Source organism: Quercus lobata, chromosome 7 (genome assembly GCF_001633185.2).
Source record: "Quercus lobata isolate SW786 chromosome 7, ValleyOak3.0 Primary Assembly, whole genome shotgun sequence".
Taxonomy (NCBI): Eukaryota; Viridiplantae; Streptophyta; class Magnoliopsida; order Fagales; family Fagaceae; genus Quercus; species Quercus lobata.
This window is the reverse complement of record NC_044910.1, coordinates 6253436-6271338: the sequence shown is the minus strand read 5'-3', so window position 1 is coordinate 6271338 and position 17903 is coordinate 6253436. Positions and strand designations below refer to the sequence as shown.

The following is a 17903-nucleotide window of genomic DNA, read 5'->3' as shown; positions in this document are numbered from 1 at the left end:
CTCTGTCTAGGAAAGAATATGGTACAATTTAATGGTTTTTAGACCCCTTAAAAACACAATTGGATTAACCTACGTAACAAGCCAAGTTGTTACTTAGTCCAAATTCCAAATCTAGATTATCACAATCAAACAATCATATCATGCAAAGCATCGGAAAGATAAATAACACAATGATATGATCATCCAGGAAACCAAACCGGTAAAAACCTGGAGAGGATTTAACCTAGCTATCCTCAAGGTAAACCTGAATCCACTATCTTGAAAGAATCGAAATTCATACAATAAGACTTACAAGCCCCCACACTCGACTTCTTATTACTACCCACCAGTAGAACTTACTAACACGACTATGTGCAAGTTCCGAATCCACGGACTCCTTCTTTTTTGGATTCTCCAGCAAGTACAAGCACACCCACTTGTGTTTCTTTAAGTTCTTATGGCAACAACTGAATGATCATCAAGCTCTTGAGCAAATCTCCTTCTTGATAATCCTAAGCTTGTGTAAAGGAAAGCTTCTCATAGATCTCACTAGAGATTTACATAAACAGCAATATGAGCGACACTAAAATGTGGTTAGGATTTGCTTTTAATACCTAAGGAAAATTAGAAAACCCTAAACGTTTTAAACAAACTAGGGCTGAGTTGGAATTCTGCAGAAAAACGCCTCTGACCGATTTTCGATAGATCGAGCCTAAGTTTCGATCGATCGAACCATGCCGAGAAGCTTAAATAACTTCTGCAACAGCTTATTCTAACTTTACATAAATGAACCAACTTTGAGCAAGCCTAAATACGACTAAACAACTTCTTTTCATCACGGTTTGCCAACAATACACATTAGGGTTCTAAATACATAAAATCCTAAGTCTTTAGAACCTAACAAACTCCCCATTTGGTAATCCGTGACAAAACATAACTAGAAGCTCAAAGTTTACAAAGAAAAGCCCTTTACAAAAATAATGCTCATAAAAACAAATTCAATCCTAACTACTATCCTTCAGTTGCAAGTGTAGACAGCGGCTCAATTGAATCAACTTGTATATTTCCTGAAACACTAAACAAAATGCATAACCGCATGTGTGGAAAATACAAGTAAACAAAATAAATTCTTGATTTCAAACAACACACAATAAAGACATATATATCAATGAAAAACTCATAAATATAAATCAATAAGCAGTTGAAACAAGAAACATATAAAGCAAAACAATATCTCCCCCTAACATGAATATCCCAACAAAAATATGGCAAGAGCTAAAAAGATAAAATACAATATGAAGTACCTAGATACAATCTAAACTCCACAAGCTCCAACCAACAAAAATGTTCTCCTCCTGGAGACAAAACTCTACAAGTGCTCAAATATGTACACCCTTTTTTTGTGACAGAATGCCAAAGGGCAATCAAAATCCATCATCACAAGGAGGTGGCAGTGAAGATCGTCGAAACTGTGCCAACTCTGCACGCAAAGCACAGATCTCATCGAGCACGTCCACCAAAATCTGTCCATGAGCCGTTTGAACGGTCAAAACATGATCCAACGTACTTCGAATGTCTGAATCATCCGAAGTAGTCGGTGGAGGAACATCAGCATCAGCAGCATCAACACCAGACATCTCAGCGGCATCAGCGACTGTAGAAGAGGGAGGAGGGGGAATGACACCAGATGACGCACCTCTAGGATGCGTAGGATCAACTCTCAAGTGAGTAGCTCTCTGCCTAAGAAAGGTGGCACCTATGGGAGCTACAACATGAACGGGCTCACTAGAAGGAAAACTATCTAAACCAAGATACAACAAAATCCTGTGAATGAAAATAGGATGAATAAGTGCATGCCTTACGGCAAAACTCCTATGAACCTAGTTCAAAGAACGAAGGAATAGATGTGAAAAGCTGATAGACGCACTAGAAACAAAAGCGTACAAAAACACACATCATTCAAGAGGGATGGTGTGGAAATGAGAAATAGGCCACAAAGAATGACACGCTATCCTAAAGAAAAGATAGGTAGTCTTAGTAAATTCAGCAGACGTGATCCGAGGATCAGAACCCCACTGGATAGAAGACCCGGTGATGTATGACATGATGACATCTAAGGGTGGAGACTCATCATAAGGATAGTCAGGCTCCCTGACGGTCGGAACCCCAAGAGCATCGGCCACTACCCGAGGAGTAATGGTGAACTCAATACCTCGTATCCAACTCCGAACAAGGGTATTGGAATCATAGACGTGGCAAGAGAGATTCGAGAAGAACTCTCTAATTAAGGCAATCGGGGGTGGATGATCTATCTCTAATAGGGACAACCAACCTCTAGACTCAAGGTTTGCCCTAATGGCCGGATCAACCTCATCTAAAACCACAGAACGCTCAGCCCATATCTTACGCTTACAGTTCAGTTTCTCAAAGGCCTTTCTGCTTTTGTCATTCCTAATTACCTCACTCCTAGAGAGAGACTTAGAGGAAGTGGAGCGGGTCCTATGGGCTCTAGTTTTCCTAGGCATGGTGCTAGGATAAGGACCAAGACACAAAGCAAAAAAAAAAAACAAAAACCAAGGACAGACTGCAAGTTAGCACAACAAAAATATAGAACAAAAATCTATATAATGCATGAACAAATTAAATGACATGATGCATGCCCTAATGCAATGAAATTAAGTTCAAATTTAGATCAAGTTCACAAAATTTGGCTTGAGCATAGAGTTTCTAACAAAAACCCCAAAATATTTGAAAAACCACTTGATTAATTTGTACAAATTGACCAATTGATCATCATACAAGATAGATTTCAGAAAATAATGACCAATTTCATCAATTCAACAAGCCAATTTCATCAATTGAAACCAATTGGAACAAAATCCCCAATTCGGGTTCAATACAAGCCCTAGAATTTTTGATTTTTCATAAATCCCCAAATTGATCAAATTAACCAACATAGATCATGAATATATCATTGTAGCAACAACACCCATTGATCAAATTCATAAAACAAGGCTTGATTAATCGAAAAACCCAAAAAGTGCATAGTTCGAAAATTACCCAAAAACCATGAGATAATGCATGAAAATGTGAAAATCAATGCAAAAGGAAGGGTAATATAGACATACCAGCTTAGAGAGAGAGAAACTTAGCAAAAAATTTGGAGGAAAATGACAAAAAATTCTCTGTGGAGCCTTGCCAAGTCGGAGAGAGAGAGAGAAAGTTTTGAAAAACTGATTTGAACAAGTCAAATTTGATTTTTTAAAAACGTAATTCACGAGTTTCGATTGATCGAAATAGACAGAGACTTCTCAAAAATTTTAAAACAATTTCAAAACAATTTCGATTGACCTAAAAACAGATTGGATCAATCGAAACAAACAGTGGCTTCCTTGAACAATTTTAAAAGAATTTCGATTGATAAAAAAAAAAAATAGATTAGATCAATCGAAACTGGCAGAGGCTCACAAAATTTGAGGAAAAGAACACAGTTTTTGAAAAAAAATTTAGGAACAACTCAAAGCATTGAAATTGATGAACAAAATGCATGAGTATGTGATGATATGATTTTCAAAAACAAGGATTTAAGCCCAATTTTCCAAAAGTTAAAATTTTTACGTTCTCCAAAAATTTTCAATCATCAAATCAGTTTTGCATAAAACTCAAGGTGTTTGCAAACTTGGTTGGTCAGACTAAAGACACACACAATAACATGTACAATGTTTAGCAAAGAGTAACTTGTGTAGTATGTGCAACTAGCAAAAGCTTAAGTTACATGTGAGGTGATATGAGTATAGCAATTAAACACAAAGTCTACAAAATTCATCACATAGAATTTGAAAGATACTATTACCAAAAGAGTTACATCATATAACTCCCAAATCTCCTAGATCATAAGCTTGCAATCATGTAAGGTTCTTGATTTTTGCCTCATAATATACACACCAGTTTTAATTTTTCAAAAACTTATTAAAATAGCCGGGATAATGTACACACCAATTTTATTTGATAGATTTAACATTAAGTCCAATAATGTATACACCAATTTTAGCATTTAAACCGAGGCTACACCTTATTTTATTTTTTTATTTTTTTATGCATGTGCTACACTTTCTTGAGCATAAAATCTTACGATATGCACTAAGGTGTTCATGATTGGCTAGTGAACAGTGGTGAGATGGTTATTTATGCCTTTCTCTAAAGATTCAAGTCCGACAGTCAAAGACATGTGACTTCAAGATCAAGACAAAGTGATCAAAACCATAAACATCTTTCCCGCACAACATGCACTACAAAGCTCAAACTAGTAAAATGCAATAAATAAGCTCATCCAAGCTAAACAAGGTACAAAAGACATGTTATGTGAAAATAAATTGACTAACTTTGTTTTCAAAAACCAAGAAAAAATAGTGCAAAACACAATTTGCTTCCTTTTTCTTCCTTTTTTTTTTAATTAAAAAAAAAACACTTAGAATGAAATGCATGAATGTTATGCAATGAAAATCCTAGAAACAAAAAAAAAAAAAAACACAAAACCAAAGAACAATAGTCACAAAGGGTAGAGCAATAAAGTATAAGGACTATGTCAGAAAGACTCAATTAGTTCGAGTTTTTTGCATCCAAAACCTTTTAGATGCATGATGAGCATTGGAGTTCTTATTCACATGAGAATGATTACCAACTCCTGGATTGGAATAAAGATTTAAAGCTTTTACCAATTCACCAATGAGTACCATAGGATCTTGTGCTTAAGGCACAGGTACTTTTGGTTTGTTTGCTCTCTTAGCAGCTTGCAGCTTGTAATAGTTTGGATGAATGTGTCTATAGACTTTCCATAAAAATGACAAACCCATGCAGGCTTATCATGTGACTTGTCCTTAGAAAGGGTAGGCTGCTTAGGTTTAGACCCTTTCAGATCAACCCTAATCTTCCTAGATAGTGAAACTTCTATAGGTTTAACAACCTCACTGACAGGAGATTTGACAGTTTCACTCACAATTTCATTCACAGAAGGTTCAGAAGAAGATGAAGGGACAAAGTTTGTGGAATGGGGAGCACATACAGAGATGCTTTCAACAAAACCTAATCCAGATTTGTCAGAAGGAGACTTTTGAACACTCAGTATTTGATCAAGTTTAGAATTAGTAGATCTAGCAACAGATAAATCTAGTTCCAAAGATTTAACTTTATCAAGCAATAACATATTCTCAGTTTTCATATTGTTCAAAAGTTCATTAGCATCAAATAGTTTTACAAGAAAATTCTTTTTATCAGGCTTAAGAGATTCAATTTTCTTCAGGCCAAGTTCAACATTCATAGCATCCTTTGCAGCAACTTTGCAAAGTTTATTGTAGGCCTTTTGAAGATCTGCATCCTCAGAGAGTTCCCTAGCAGAAGGGTTCTCTTCAACAGATATGCTCTCATTGACTACAGTAGTAGTAGTGAAAGCAATGAAGTTTCCATCCTCGTCACAACTAGACTCATCATCAGAAACTTCACCATCACTAAAGGTTATAGCCATAGCCTTACTCTTAGACTTCAAATAGGTAGAACATTTAGATTTCATGTGACCATACCTTTGACATCCAAAACACTGAGGACCCATAGAATTATTTGTAGATTGTCCTACTTTTTCTCTAGGTTTATCATTATTGTTAACCTTAGTGAGATCATTCTTCCTAAAGTTTCTAGGTTCAGCAATGTTCGTATCTCTTGCCCTTCTGTTACTACTCTTGAGAAAGTTTCTAAAGTTCTTGGTAAGTTAAGCAATCTCTGTAGCAGAGAGCTCATCATCAAATCCACCAACCTTAACATCATTAACTGACTTAAGAGCCATTGATTTGGATTTGCTAGTTTTGGGTAGGTCTAACTCATAGGATTGAAGTGATCCTACAAGTTCATCAACAGGGATGGAGTCCACATCCTTGCTCTCAGTGATGGCAATCACCTTGGGTCTAAAGTCTTCAGTTAAAGATCTAAGAATCTTCCTAACAATTTTAGGTTGATCATAAATTTCACCCAAGTTATATGCAGAATTAAAAATATCATTAAGTTTAGCATAGAATTCATCAAAATATTCATCATTAGACATCCTAATGCTTTCAAATTTAGAAGTTAACTACTGCAATTTGTTGATTTTGACAGCCTTTGTGCCATCATGCACAGTCTGGAAGATATTCCAAGCAGTATGAGCAACCTCAACATTAGAGATTCTCTTAAATTCCTCCATAGAAATAGCATTAAAGATAGCATTCATAGTCTTGCTATTGAACGCGGCTGCTTCATTTTGAGAAGTTTCCCACTCACTAATAGGAGTAGTGGCCTTCTCCCATCCGTATTCAACGGAGTTCCAAACTCTCTCATCAATCGATTTCAGGAATGCTTTCATCCTTAATTTCCAATAAGCATAATATTCCCATCAAAATGAGGAGGAATAACAAGAGAGTGTCCGTGTTTCATGACAACAGGGGTCAAGGATCAGCTCAGTAATCAAAAGATTAACAACAAGAGAGTAACCTGCTCTAATACCACTTGATGGTTTTTAGACCCCTTAAAAACACAATTGGATTAACCTAGGTAATTAGCCAAATTGTTACTTAGTCCAAATTCCAAATCTAGGTTATCACAATCAAACAATCATATCATGCAAAGCAGCAGAAAGATAAATAATATAATGATATGATCACCTAGGAAACCAAACTGGTAAAAACCTGGGGAGGATTTAACCTAGCTATCCTCAAGGTAAACCTGAATCCATTATCTTGAAAGAATCAAAGTTCATACAATAAGACTTACAAGCCCTCACGCTCAACTTCTTATTGCTACCCACTAGTAGAACTTACTGACACGACCACGTGCAAACTTCGAATCTAAGGTCTCCTTCTTTCTTGGATTCTTTAGCAAGTACAAGCACACCCGCTTGTGTTTCTTTAAGTTCGTATGGAAGCAACTGAATGATCATCAAACTCTTGAACAAATCTCCTTCTTGATAATCCTAAGCTTATGTAAAGGAAAGCTCCTCACAAATCTCACAAGAGATTTACACAAACAGCAATATGAGCGACACTAAAACGTTGCTAGGGTTTGCCTTTTATACTTAGGGCAAATTAGAAAACCCTAAACGTTTTAAATAAACTAGGGCTGAGTTGGAATTCTACAGAAAACGCCTCTGACTTGATTTTCAATTGATTGAGCCTAAGTTTCAATCAATCGAACCAAGCCGAGAAGCTTAAATAACTTCTGCAACAGCTTATTCCAACTTTACATAAATGAACCAACTTTGAGCAAGTCTAAACACGAGTAAAAAACTTGTTTTGATCATGGTTTGCCAACAATATATATTAGAGTTCTAAATACATAAAATCCTAAGTCTTTAGAACCTAACACAATTGAAACACGTCACCTTTGGCTTGAAGCCTATAAAGGCAATAAGAGGTATAGTTAGCAGAGCCACGTTGAAGAATTAGCCAAGTAGGGTCCCACCTTTCGCATCCACCTGGGCTCTTGCTAGAATGGTCAAGGACTCAAAATGGTTAGCTATTTAAATTAACTGTCAAATGGCTCTTATTATTGAATAGATCTTTTTTTTTTCTTTTTTGGTCCTGCAAATGTAATGATCTGTTGAACTTCTTTTCCTGTACAAATATATATTGAAATCTAATTATTTTCAAATTCCTAGTGAAAAAGCACTCAAAGAACAAGTGTGCTCTACATTCCAAGATCTTCCTGCATAGTACACATTTTAGATCACTAGTATAACCCCAATGTAGCATTCTGCCCATTAGGAGCATGAAGGCTCATCAGAAGCCAACCTGATCAAAGCCAAAGATAAAGCCCCGTCAACAGGCCTTGGATCCAAAAGATTTTGATCTCCCATCATGTTAACCTCTCTTTCTGTGGAGAAAAACACTTCTTCTTTTCCATTAAAATTAGAGACCTTCATATCTTTAGTGTAATGCTTAGTGGCTTCACAATAGGTTGATTCATGCTTCTCTGCTAGTGTCAAAATGCAAGAGAACCTCAAGTGATAAGTTACTACAGTTTTACTACTCTTAAAGTTGTGACAGCAACAGAAGAAATCAAGCCACCTTCTCCCTACACCTGCATACCACTTGATAATATCAGTATGTTAAAGAGTAATGAGTAACTTAATTGGCCTAGGGTGACCCATCTTATTTGTAAAACCAACCATCTTAACTGCCTTCCTAACAAGTTCAATTGGTGCATCAACTTTCATACACCGTCTTTGTAGGGAATTAACACGAAATTCTCAACCTCTAAGAAACAAAAATAGAGAAAACACACGCCAAAGAAAAATAATCACACTCATAAGACAATATTTACAGGGTTCGACAATTTGCCTATGTCCACGGAGATGCAAAGATTTCACCATTATCAGGAAAAAAAATATAAAGTGTGGCAATACAATGTTTCCTGTCTCTCAAAAACTACAACAACGAACCCTAATCACCAAAAATGCGTTTTCTACATCCTGCACATAGGATTTACAATGGGCTACAAAACGGGCCAAAAAAAATTTTCCTGAGGGTATTGCCCCCATACTCCTAGGAGGCTTGTCCATGAGTGCTACAACTTGGGCCTAATGGCCCAAGCCTCTGCTCCATGGACTAAGCCTCAAAAAAATATTCCATTAAAAACCACACAACATTATTCAAGTCAGGTCGGGTTAGGTTGTCAACTGGATCAAACATAACTAGGCTCTATAAAGCCCAACAGCCTCGTCAAATCCTCAGCCGTACTTTTAGCATATTTATGTTCCTCTTCCTCCTCCACTCTCTTTTCTTCTTTCTCCAATGCCTTTCTAGCTTATACCAGACTCAAATACTTGTCAACTTGCTCTTGGAACTTATCATAAGGATTAACCAGCTCTTGGGGTAATTGATCTCTAATGTGCCTTAAAGAGAGAAAATCGCCTGTTGTATGCATCCGATGTCATTCCCAATGCTCTTCCAAGAAAACCAAGAAATTTTGGACCACTTCTTCAATCCAAGTTCTGAAGATTTCTTGAACCTCATTTTCAATTTGAAAGTCAAATTTAAACCCATCACTTTGCTTCAACTTCTTAAAAACATGCTGCAACATCTTTGACCGTTTTTAGACCCCTTAAACAATTGATTAAACCTGGGTAATTAGCCAAGTTGTTACTTAGTCCAATTAAACAAGTCTAGGTTATCATAATAATAAAGATCAAATCATGCAAAGCAGCAGAAAATAAATAACACAAGATATGATCACCCAGGAAACCAAACCGGTAAAAACCTGGGGAGGATTTGACCTAACTATCCTCAAGGTAAACTTGAATCCATTATCTTGAAAGAATCGAAATTCATACAATAAGACTTACAAGCCCCCACGCTCCCTTCTTATTGTTACCAACCAGTAGAACTTACTGACACGACCACGTGCAAGCTTCAAATCTACGGACTCCTTCTTCCTTGGATTCACCACCAGCTACAAGCACACCCGCTTGTGTTTTCTTTAAACTTCAATGGCAGCAACAGAATTGATCATCAAGGCGTAGAAAATATCTCCTCCTTGAAAACCCTAAGTTTGTGTAAAGGAAAGCTCCTCTAGATCTCACAAGAGATTTACACAAACCGCAAATATGAGCAACATTAAAACATGGCTAGGGTTTGCCTTTTATACTTAGGACAAATAAGAAACCCTAAAAATGTTTTAGAATCAATAGGGCTGAGTTGGAAGAATCTGCAGAAAAGCATTCTACCCGAGCTTCGATCGGTCGAGCCTAAGCTTCGATCGATCGAGCCAGGCTGAAAGGCACAATGCTTCCTGCTTCAACTCGATTCCCACTTTACATTGACACACAACTTTGAGCTAGCTTTAAACACTTTTAAACATATTGTTTTGATCATGGTTTACCAACAATACATTAGAGTTCTAAATACATAAAGTCTTAAACTTTAGAACCTAAAAAACTCCCCCTTTGGCAATGCGTGACAAAACACAACTTAGAAGCTCAAAGTTTACAAAATGAAAAGCACTTTACAAAATAATGCTCATAAACCAAATTCAATCCTAAGTAATATCCATCAGTTGCAAGTGTAGACAGCAGCTCAATTGAATTAACCTGTATATTTCCTGAAACACTAAACAAAATGCATAACCGCATGTGTGGAAACAATACAAGTAAACAAAATAACTTCTTAATTTCAAATAACACACAAATAAAGACATATATCAATGAATAACTCATAAATATAAATCAATAAGCAGTTTGAAACAAGAAACAAATAAGGTACCAACAAAACATAAAACTCCCCCTAACATGAATATCCCATAAAAAACAAGGTAAGAGCTAAAAATGCATAAGTACAAAGTGAAGCACCTAGATACAATCTAAACTCCACAAGCTCCAACCAAAAACAAATAAACTCCCCCTGAAAACAAAAAACCTACAAAGTACTCCCCCTTTTTGTGACAGAATGCCAAAGGGCAAACAAGCCATCCATCATCAAAAGGGAGGTGGTCTAAACTGCACCAACTCCGCACGCAAGGCATAGATCTCATCAAGCACGTCCACCAAAATCTGTCCTTGAGCCGCCTGAACGGTCAAGACATGATCCAACGTGCGACGAATGTCGGAAGCATCCGAAGTAGTCGGTGGAGGAACATCAGCATCAGCAGCAGCACCTGAAGTCTCAGCAACAGCAGTACCTGTAGAAGAGGGAGGAGGGGGAACACCACTAGATGACACACCTCTAGGACGAGAAGGAGCAACTCTCAACTGAGCAGCCCTCTGACAAAGAAATGTGGTACCTATGGGAGCAATCACATGAACAGGCTCACTAGACGGAAAACCATCTAGACCTAAGTAGAGCAAAATCCTATAAATGAAAATAGGATAAATCAGTGCATGCCTTACGGCAGAACTCCTATGAACCTCGTTCCAAGAACAAAGGAACAAGTGAGGAAAACTGATAGACGCTCTAGAAGCAAAGGCGTACAAAAACACACATCGCTTTAAAGGGATGGTGTGGAAGTGAAAGATAGGCCACAAGGAATGACATGCAATCCTAAAGAAGAGATAGGTTGTCTCGGTAAACTCAGCGGACGTGATCCGAGGATCAAAACCCCACTGGATAGAAGACCGAATGATGTAAGACATGACAACGTCTAATGAGGGTGACTCATCATAGGGATAGTCAGCATCCCGAACAACTGACACCCCAAGAGCCTCAGCCACTACCCGAGGGGTAATGGTGAACTCTACACCTCGCATCCAACTCCTAACTAGGGTGTTGGAATTATAGATGTGGCAAGAGAGGTTCAAGTAGAACTCTCTAATCAGGGCGGTTCGGGGTGGATGATCTATCTCTATGAGAGGCAACCAATCCCTAGACTTAAAATTGGTCCTAATGGCCGGATGAAGCGCATGTAACACAACAGCTCGCTCAGACCAGATCTTAGTCTTACAGTTCAAAGTGTCATAGGCTTCTCTACACTTATCATTCTTAAACAGCGCAACCCTAGTGGGAAACTCAGAGAAGTGGAAGTGGTCCTATGGGCTCTAGTTTTCCTAGGCATGGTGCTAAGATAAGGATCAAAACACAGAGCGAAAGAACAAAAACACAAAACCAAAACCAAGGGCAGACTGCAAGTTAGCACAAAAACAAAATATAGAATCAAAATCTATATGATGCATGAACAAGTTTAAATGTCATGATGCATGTTCTAATGCAGTGAATTCAGTCCAAAAAGTTCAAATTACAAAATTGGCTTAAACATTAAGATTTTTAACACAAAAACCCCAAAATTTGGAAAACCACTTGCAATTTGAAAAATATTGACGAATTGATCATTACACATGATATAATAACAAAAATAATGACCAAATACATCAATTGGATAAGCCAATTTCATCAATTTAAGCCAATTTGACAAAATCCCCAATTCGGATCAAATTCAAAACCCTAGAATTTTCAATTTTTCAAAAACCACAAAATTGATCAAATTAAACTATAGGGAACATCATTATAATATCATAGCAAAAAAACCCATTGATCAATTTCACAAGAATAGGTTCGAATCATCAAAAACCCCAATATGTTTGATAGTGCCGAAAATACCCATGATAATGCATGAAAAATGCATGAAATAAAGAAATAAACTTGAAAAAGAAGGGCAAAAGGGACTTACCGGCTTCCAAGGACAAAAACCTTGCAAAAATCTTGAAGGAAAATGACAAAAAAATGGATGGTGGAGCCTAGAGCCAATGCGAAGAGAGAGAAAAGCTAAGAACTATTTGAAAAGTGCCTTTGAAAAAGTCTAATTCTGCTTTTTAAAAAACCTGATTCACGAGTTTCAATCAGTCGAAAATTAGCCTCGACCGGTCGAAACAGACAGAGACTCCCTCTCTCAAATTTTAAAAATTTTAAAAAATTTTGATCGGTCGAAAAACAGAATGGACCAATCGAATCAGGCAGAGGCTCACCATATTTTTGAGGAAAAACACAATTTTTGAAAAACAAGATGATTTAACTTAAAGCAATAAAAAATGCGTGAGTATGAGATGATATGATTTTCAAATCAAGGATTTTAAGCCCAATATTCCCAAAAACAAAATTTCTTGCATTTGCCACAAATTTTCAAGCAACAAATTAAGTTTGCACAATAATTCAAAGTATTTGCAAAAACTTGGTTGGTCAGACCATAAACACACACAATAACATGTACAATGTTTAGCAAAGAGTAACTCGTGTAGTGTGTGCAACTAGCAAAAACTTGAGATACATGTGAGGTGATATGTGAATAGCAATCAATCACAAAGTCTACAAAATTCATCACAAAGAATTTAAAAGAGACTATCACCTAAAGAGTTACATCATATAACTCCCACATCTCCTAAATCATAAGCTTGCAATCATGTAAGTTTCTTGCATTCATGCCTCATAATATACATTCCAATTTTAAGTTATGTGAGTTTGGCATCAAGCCTAATAGTACACACCAATTTTGATTTTAAGAATTAAGCACTTTAACCGAGGCGTCACCTTATGTTCTTTTGGTGCATGTGCTACACTTTCTCGAGTACAAAATCTTACGATGTGCACTAAGGTGTTCATGATTGGCTAGTGAACAGTGGTGAGATGGTTATTTATGCCTTTCTCTAAAAGTTCAAGTCCAACATTTAAAAACATGTGACTTCAAGATTAAGACATAGTAATCAAAAACCATACACATCTTTCCCACACAACATGCACTACAAATCTTCAACTAGTAAAGTGTAACAAATAAGCTCATCAAAACTAAACAAGGTACAAAAAACATGTTATGTGAAATAAATTGACCAACCTTGTTCTCAAAAACCAAGAAGAATAGTGCAAAACAAAATGTGCTTCCTTTTTCTTCCTTTTTTTTTTTAATAAAAATAAAAAACATCTAGAATGAAATGCATGAATGTTATGCTATGCAAATCCTAGAAACACAAAAAAAACAAAAAACAAAACCAAAGAACAATGGTCACAAAGGGTAGAGCAATGAAACACAAGGACCATGTCAGAAAGACTCAATTAGGTCGAGTCTTTTGCATCCAAAACCTTTTAGATGCACCACGAGCATTGGAGTTTTTATTCACTTGAAAACGATTACCAACTCCAGGATTGGAATAAAAGTTTAAAACCTTTACCAAATCACCAATAAGTACCATAGAATCAAGTGCTTGAGGCACATGTACTTTTGGTTTGTTTGCTCTCTTAGCAGCTTACAGCTTGTAGCAATTTGGACGGATGTGTCCAGTCTTTCCACAAAAGTGACAAACCCATGCAGGTTTATCATGTGTCTTGTCCTTAGATAGGGTAGGCTTCTTAGGCTTAGATTCTTTCAGATCAACCCTAATCTTCCTAGATGATGAACCTTCTAAGGGTTTAGCAACCTCACTCATAGAGGGCTTAACAGATTCACTCACTATCTCACTCACTGAAGGTTCAGAAGAAGAAGATGAAGGAACAAACTTAGTGGAATGGGGAGCGGACACACAGATGCTATCAACATAACCTAAACCAGTTTTGTCAGAAGACGACTTTTAAACACTCAGCATTTGATCAAGTTTAGAACTAGCAGATCTAGCAATAGATAAATCAAGTTCCAAAAATTTAACTTTATCAAGCAAAAGCATGTTTTCAGTTTTCACATTGTTCAAAAGATCATTAGCATCAAACAATTTAACAAGCAAATTTTTCTTTTCAAGCTCAAGAGATTCAATTTTCTTCAGGCCAAGTTTAACATTCATAGCATCCTTTGCAGCAACTTTGCAAAGTTTGTTATAGGCCTCTTGAAGATCTGCATCTTTAGAGAGTTCCCCATCAAAAGGGTTCTCTTCAACAGATATGCTCTTATCAACTACAACAGTAGCAGTGAAAATAATGAAGTTTCCATCCTCATCACAATCAGACTCATAATCAGAAACTTCACCATCACTAAGGGTTACAGCCATAGCCTTACCCTTAGACTTCAAATAGGTTGGACATTCAGATTTCATGTGTCCATACCCTTGACATCCAAAACACTGAGAGCTAAAGGAATTATTAGAAGCTTGACCTACTCTTTCTCTAGGCTTATCATTGTTGTTAACCTTAGTGAGATCATGCTTCCTAAAATTTCTAGGTTCAGCAGTGTTTGTGCCTCTTGCCTTTCTATTGATATTCCTGAGAAAGTTTCTAAAGTTCTTGGCAAGATAGGCAATCTCTGTAGCAGAGAGCTCATCATCAAATCCACCACCTTCAATATCATCAACTGACTTAAGAGCCATTAATTTGGATTTGGTAGTTTTTGGTAGATCCAACTCATAGGATTGAAGAGATCTTACAAGCTCATCAACAGGGATGGAGTCCACATCCTTGCTTTTAGTAATGGCAGTCACCTTAGATCTAAAGTTTTCAGTCAAGGATCTAAGAATCTTCCTAACAATTTTAGGTTGATTATAGATTTCACCCAAGTTAAAAGCAGAATTAACAATATCATTCAGTTTAGCATAGAATTCATCAAAAGATTCATCATCAGACATCCTAATACTTTCAAATTTAGAAGTCAATTGCTACAATTTGTTTATTTTGACAGCCTTTGTGCCTTCATGCACAGTCTGGATGATATTCCAAGCAGTATGAGCAATCTTAACATTCGAGATTCTCTTAAATTCCTCCATAGAAATAGCGATAAAAATCGCATTCATAACCTTACTATTAAACGAAGCTGCTTCTTTTTGAGAAGTTTCCCACTCACTAACAGGAGTAGTGGGCTTCTCCCATCCGTATTCAACGGAGTTCCACACCTTCTCATCAATGGATTTCAGGAATGCTTTCATCCTTACTTTCAAGTAAGCATCATTATTCCTATCAAAGTGAGGAGGAATAACTAGAGAGTGTCTGTGTTTCATGACAACAGGGGTCAAGGATCAGCTCAGTGATCAAAGGATCAACAACAAAAGAGCTACCCGCTCTGATACCACTTGACAGTTTTTAGACCCCTTAAACAATTGATTAAACCTAGTTAATTAGCCAAGTTGTAACTTAGTCCAATTAAACAAGTCTAGGTTATCACAATAATAAAGATCAAATCATGCAAAGCAACGGAAAATAAATAACACAAGATATGATCACCCAGGAAACCAAACCGGTAAAAACCTGGGGAGGATTTAACCTAGCTATCCTCAAGGTAAACTTGAATCCACTATCTTGAAAGAATCGAAGTTCATACAATAAGATTTACAAGCTCTCACGCTCGACTTCTTATTGCTACCAACCAGTAGAACTTACTAACACAACCACGTGCATGCTCCGAATCCACGAACTCCTTCTTTCTTGGATTCACCACCAGCTACAAGCACACTCGCTTGTGTTTTCTTTAAACTTCAATGGCAGCAACAGAATTGATCATCAAGGCGTAGAAAATATCTCCTCCTTGAAAATCCTAAGTTTGTGTAAAAGAAAGCTCCTCTAGATCTCACAAGAGATTTACACAAATCGCAAATATGAGCAACACTAAAACGTGGCTAGGGTTTGCCTTTTATACTTAGGACAAATAAGAAACCCTAAAAACGTTTTAAAACCAATAGGGCTGAGTTGGACGAATCTGCAGAAAAGCATTCTGCCCAAGCTTCGATCGGTCGAGCCTAAGCTTCGATCGATCGAGCCAGGCCGAAAGGCACAATGCTTCCTGCTTTAACTCGATTCCCACTTTACATTGACACACAACTTTGAGCTAGTTTATACACTTCTAATCACATTGTTTTGATCATGGTTTGCGAACAATACATTAAAGTTCTAAATACATAAAGTTCTAAACTTTAGAACCTAACAATCTTCATCCCCATTATCTTTCTTTTCCTCTCTCTGGCATTTTTAAATTCTAAAGCTATAACTTCATTCTACCTAAGGTACTTCTTCCATGGCCTATTGCTTTCTCTGTCATGAGAGGATGCGAAACTGAAGGTGGAACCACCTTTAGTTCCATTCTAGAAAACTAATGTTCTCAAATACCGCACTATGAATTGCCATCTTCATTTTATCCACACTTAAATCCAACTTGCCTTCTAAATATTTCAAAACCCAATTCTTAAATTCCATGGTCAACATCTTCAACCCCAACTTTATCACTAATATTTCATCCAAATCCTGACCTCATACATCTTTACTGGCTTATAAAACAGGCCAAACATCTAAACAAGCTGCTCCAATTTAAACTTTGGATTCTCTTGACTTTTCTGAAGGTTCATATCTTGAATTTATTTATCAAATCCATTAAAGTAAATATTAATCAAAATCAAACACAACCCGTTTTCTTAAGGAAACGCCCTACCTAAGTAACAACCACGTAATTCAATTCCCACCACCTCACACTCAAACAATCACTTTATAATACCAATAAATAAACCATTTTTTGTTTTCTCTTCAATAAACAAATGCAACTTATTTACATGCCTATCATCAAACCTTTCTCTATCAAATGTGACACTAAACCACCAACTAGGATTCTCTACTAAGTTCTTAGGGTACCTCATGGCAGTGTGGAATCCCATACCTAACACACTATCATAGGGTTAAAAATTCACTCAATTTTCTACCTGTGATGACCCTAAGTCCCTAACTTAGTCTTAGCCAACACCACACACACATCGTAGGAAACACTTAGAACAGATTATATAGGAACTCACACACACAGCACACATTATCTTTAGAGGAAACCCACCCCCATTCTTTATTACTTAATCTTGAGTACAAAGGAAACCCTTTACAAGTCTGGAGAAAATACATAGAAATATCCTTATGGCAAATACACTGCTATTAACACCCCCAACAACATTAGAGTCATATACACAGAAATAATTGCTATGGCAGTTATTGCTTAGTAATTGCCTAGGTCTTGGACAATCTACCACTTAGGTCTGACTTAGAACACCTTGAATTGATGTTGTCTTGTTTTGCTCTCCACATTTTCAGCCTCTACACAACAAGGAACTACTTGATAACTACTTATAATTGCCACTACACACAGTGCACATGCACAGCCCATGTCTCAGTAGATCATGGGGCTTTTGCCCATCCTCTAGCAATCCACATAGCATGTTTCCCCACGTTTTGGGAGGCTTGGCCCGTGCCCAAGCCCTCCCCCCATTAGACAACATAGCCCACATAGCATGCCCACATGTAGCATACATCAAGTAACTACCATCAGCCTACTAACATCTGTCCATGCATTTAGTTAGCACCCACCAGCCCAATACCTTGCACACAACATCTGTTGCACATCCTCATGCTGCCTAGTCTTGCCTTACACACAAGCAACCAAGCCCACACACAAGCAACTAGCAACTAAGCCACCAATACCATGCACTACCACATAGGGTTAACACCACCTACTGCCACCCATCATGAAATCCAACTTTGCCC

General features: G+C 37.1%; 1 pseudogene; it reads right to left on the bottom strand.

Annotated features, from left to right (window-relative positions):
- Positions 1 to 7759: 7759 nt before the first annotated feature.
- LOC115951458 lies at positions 7760 to 17032 on the bottom strand (annotated as a pseudogene).
- Positions 17033 to 17903: the final 871 nt, after the last annotated feature.